The sequence below is a fragment of the Hemiscyllium ocellatum genome, unplaced genomic scaffold (assembly GCF_020745735.1).
Source record: "Hemiscyllium ocellatum isolate sHemOce1 unplaced genomic scaffold, sHemOce1.pat.X.cur. scaffold_427_pat_ctg1, whole genome shotgun sequence".
Classification (NCBI taxonomy): domain Eukaryota; kingdom Metazoa; phylum Chordata; class Chondrichthyes; order Orectolobiformes; family Hemiscylliidae; genus Hemiscyllium; species Hemiscyllium ocellatum.
Window position 1 is genome coordinate 327,941 of NW_026869048.1, and position 4,169 is coordinate 332,109.

At 45.1% G+C, this 4,169-nt stretch overlaps 1 non-coding gene across 1 annotated transcript; it reads left to right on the forward strand.

The window, feature by feature from the left end:
* Positions 1–855: 855 nt before the first annotated feature.
* Positions 856–928, forward strand: trnav-cac (transfer RNA valine (anticodon CAC)). Its single transcript has one exon. It is a non-coding gene; the product is annotated as a tRNA-Val (tRNA).
* Positions 929–4,169: the final 3,241 nt, after the last annotated feature.

Sequence of the window (4,169 nt, forward strand, 5' to 3'; positions counted from 1 at the left end):
TGCGATTCGCTCAATACATTACGAGTTAACAGGGGTTCTGAGGTAACTTCCAGCAGCAAAAATCCTCAACTGGGGATCTGGAAAAATTTCACGAAGTATGGTCAGTCACAGCAAAAGTAAGGGAGTCGTTCGTTTCTGCAGTGTTTCACAATACTACCTTTCCCGTGAGCAGTCAAACAGATTAAATGATTGTGCTACAGACTGCGACGGCAAGCTCCGCTGAAAAGTAATCCTTTAAAACCGGTGTAAGCAACGCAAGGTTATTGGGGTACACCGCGTGGAAACAGAGACTTCGGTGTATCTCATCCATGCTCACCACATCACCAAAATTAAACAAGTCCCGTTCCACAGCATTTCTCCTCAATCCCTCTAAACCCATCCTATCCAGAAACTCATCCGATTACCATTGCAATTTTCTGAGTGCAATAGCCTCCTCCACTCCCTCTGGTAGCTCATTCCATACACCCACAACCTTGTGAGTGGAAAATGTGCGTCGGGGTCCTTTGTCAATTTCAGACCACTCACCTTAAACCTATGCTCTCGAGTTTCCAACTCACCCTAGCTTGTGTAAAACACGTAAATACTCAGTTTACAACCCTTCCATAAAACCATGTCGCAGCCGTTATGCTGCCGGGAAAGTTGTCCCAGCTTAGTCCACTTCACACTCCAGTCCAAACATTGACGACATCCTTGTCTATATTTTGTCACTAATTTCAGTCTATATTTTTTGACTTTTTTAAGATGTCAATTTCCCTGGATAACAACGAGCTATTGGAAAAAGAAAGGTGAAACGTAGAATGGCTTCAACTTTCAGTGCTGGATGCCACAGAGCCGCAACGCGCTCAGCTGAAGCTCGTTTCTGTAGTGTAGTGGTCATCACGTTCCCCTCACACGCGAAAGGTCCCCAGTTCGAAGCTGGGCAGAAACTGCTTTGTCCTTCAATTGCAGCCTTTTACACGGACAAGAACGGAGCTTTCTTGCTTGCTCTCCCATCTGCAAATCTGCCTTCGAAAATGCTCGAACAAATCTGCTCTCTTTGTGAAATGTGATGCACTTCCATTTAATTAGTGAGCAAAGCATTGTAAAGGCTTGTTCTGATCAGAACCATTGTAAAACCTGGTTCTGATCATAAGTCATTCTGTTTGAGAGTGTAGTTACCGCGTTCTGATCCCTTCCACGAAAAACTGTCCCGCATTTGCATTCCTTGCGCAGGCGGACCGGTTCAAAGACAGGGAAGAAGCTGATGCGCTGGTGCTACTGATCAGCGCACCACTGATTCCTGAACTAGTCTGTCTGTCAAATGTAAACCAAAGTCGTCTCTGCAAGGCCTCATTTGGAAACTCTCTGTCGTTATTCAACGTGCGAGAATTGGCAGCAGAGGTGCTGAATCATGGTTTGGATCAGTTTGCACGTTAGTGACTCATTCAATCAGCAACAGCAATGAAAGAAATTATACTCTGCGAGGAACCTCTTGGACCTGTGCTTTCATACCACCGCTAGTATTAAGGTGCGCTCCGAGATCTAAGCCATGTTGGAACTGAAACGGAGGAATTGACAGAGAGGCTGCAGAATGACATCGCATCCTTTTGGTTTTCATTAAATCACTGACCAGCAGGAAACTGTAAACGGGGAGAGCGAGTGGGAAAGTGAGGCAGTTGCAGCTCTGGTGAAACTCCTTCTTTGTGAGTCACTCAGCGACAAGAGACGTGAAGGTGACTCAGGCGTGAGAGCTCTTCACATCGAGAACAAAAAGCACTCAAGGGCAGTTAGCACTTCTCCCGGAATTGGGGTGGGGTGAGATAATTACCTTTTGACTTCAGTTACTATGTTCAGAAACTGCCTTTTAAATTGAGGTGAACAGAAACTGCATTTCTAATAAGCACCATGGAATTTAGCAAGATTTATTGAGTCGCTTCTCGTCGCTTCCCACACAGGTTTCCAAGTCAGTCGGTATCGATGTGGCTCATGTCCAGGTGTGAACATCCTTGTAGCCAATTGCACGGTTAAGGTAAAAGGCAAGGAAAGTGGCATCTCGAACTGGCCCCGAGGTCAGAGCATCCTCACAATGTGATCGGTCGTTCTCGGATTGTAATGCTACCTCCGGTTTTAGGGTGGAGAACATTCTTTGGGACCCTTATGCTGCAAAACAGACACAGTGACTGAAACTATGCTGCACGGTATAATGTGGAACACGGCCTGCTCAGCTTTGTGCATTTTCCCTGTAGTCCGGTGTGTTTCATGTTCCGTGTAAACGTGAAAGTTGTCCTGTTTCGAGCAATCATTGAGCAAAGCAAGAATCGAAATTGAAGTAATGTCAAGCAGCTCATGGTGATTTGACCAAATCGTAAGCGAACATATACTCTCACGCACTCACAGAAACATTTGTAGCTGAAAAGAGTCTGAGTAGGTAGCCTCAGCTTACCATTGATTTTTGTCTGGATTGAGGGGCTCCTTCTTTGTGTTTCACTCAGCAACCAGAGACATGAAGGTGACTCTGGCAGAGAGCTCTTCACATCGAGAACAAAGAGCACTCAAGGGCAGTTAGCACCTCTTTGACATCTTCTGGGGTGGGGTGGTGCAATCACCTTTTGACTTCTGTTAATATCCTCAAAAACTGAAAGTTGTCCTGTTTCGAGCAGAGGACGAAATCATTTACCAAAGCAACAATTCAAATACCAGCAATATCATGCAGCTCATGGTTACTTTGCCCAATCATATCCGAATATACAGTCTCTCATACAGACATTACATTTGTGGCTTTAGCAAATCTCAGAAGCTTGATTCCAGCTATCAAATGATTTTTGGCTGGATTGAATGTTTGTTGCGAGATTGATATTGTAGTTGGTCATATCCCTGCAGCTGTGCCAGCAGGAGAGGGATCACAGAACTGTTTCCCTGTGACTTTGCTTCTAATGTTTCACAGGAGCACCATGGAAGGTGTAAGACAATACACTGCAGCTGTGGCTGGTTTCGTGGCCAAGTGACCGAAGGAACTGCTTTCTCACTACAAACTCTCCGGTGGCTCGAGTTCAGATCCAACCGCTGCCCTTTGTGGGTGTGCTGTTTGTTTTACTGCAGCCTGTTAAATGCTGCTGTGTTTAAATTCCAACACAACCATGTGGTTTTGCTTTTGGAAATGTACCTCTGATTTGGGAGAGTGCACACTCTCTATCCTGTCAGTGTTTATGCTGTTATGATCACGTTTGCGTCCCACATGAAATGTCCCCGTCCTCAAGCGGTTCTACTGCTGCATCATGTTCCGGCCAAGTTGTGTTATTCACTGTTTTCACTGAAACAGAACGGAGATTGGTATTGCATCGCTGTTGTGAAACAAAATCCTGCAGTGACTTTGCTTCTCATTATTTGGTGTTCCGGCGAATGGGAAAATAATTCCACTACATTGTGATGTCATATGGTCTTAAATTTCTTTTATTTCCTTCCCTTCTGCCCTGGAGATGGAGGAAGCAGGCACTGCCGCATTGTTGATCGGATGGGCAAATTAATCTAAACGAGACTGTGTTCTGGAATCTCTTAACTTTTCATGGTCCGTTCATGTTCAGTTCTTTCTTTTCCCTCATTTCGGAGCTTTCCGGGAGGTGGCGGTGCACCAAGTTTCCAATACATTTTGGGAGTGCAGTTTGGAATTGCTCTGAAGGATCTGGGAGCTGTTTATGGCTGATTGCCCTCACACTGTCCCCAGAACAGCATTCATGCTTCAATGTCTCTTCAAATGCATTTTAAACAAACTCCCATTTCCCAGCATCTGGCCCCTATCTCACTAAACCTTTCCTATCCAGAAGCTCATCCGGTTGCCTTTGAAATCTTCTGAGTGTACGAGCCTCCTCCACTTCCTCTGGAAGCTGATTCCATACACGCACAACCTTCTGTGTGGGAAAGGTGCCTCATTCCGTTTTATATTTTACCCGTCTCACCTTAAACCTATGCTCTCCAGTTTTTAACTCGCCCCATATTGCAGAGATCAATAACTCAAATTTTTCTGTTGACAAACCTTCCTTAAGGTCATGCCTGACGATGAAGGGTAAGACGTCCCAGCATGTTCAGGCTCGCCCGACATTCCAAACTGTGCACCCCTGACACCATCTTTGTTTATATTTTGTGAGCAATTTCACGTGATTTTCTTATTTTTTAAATGATGCCAATTACGCTGG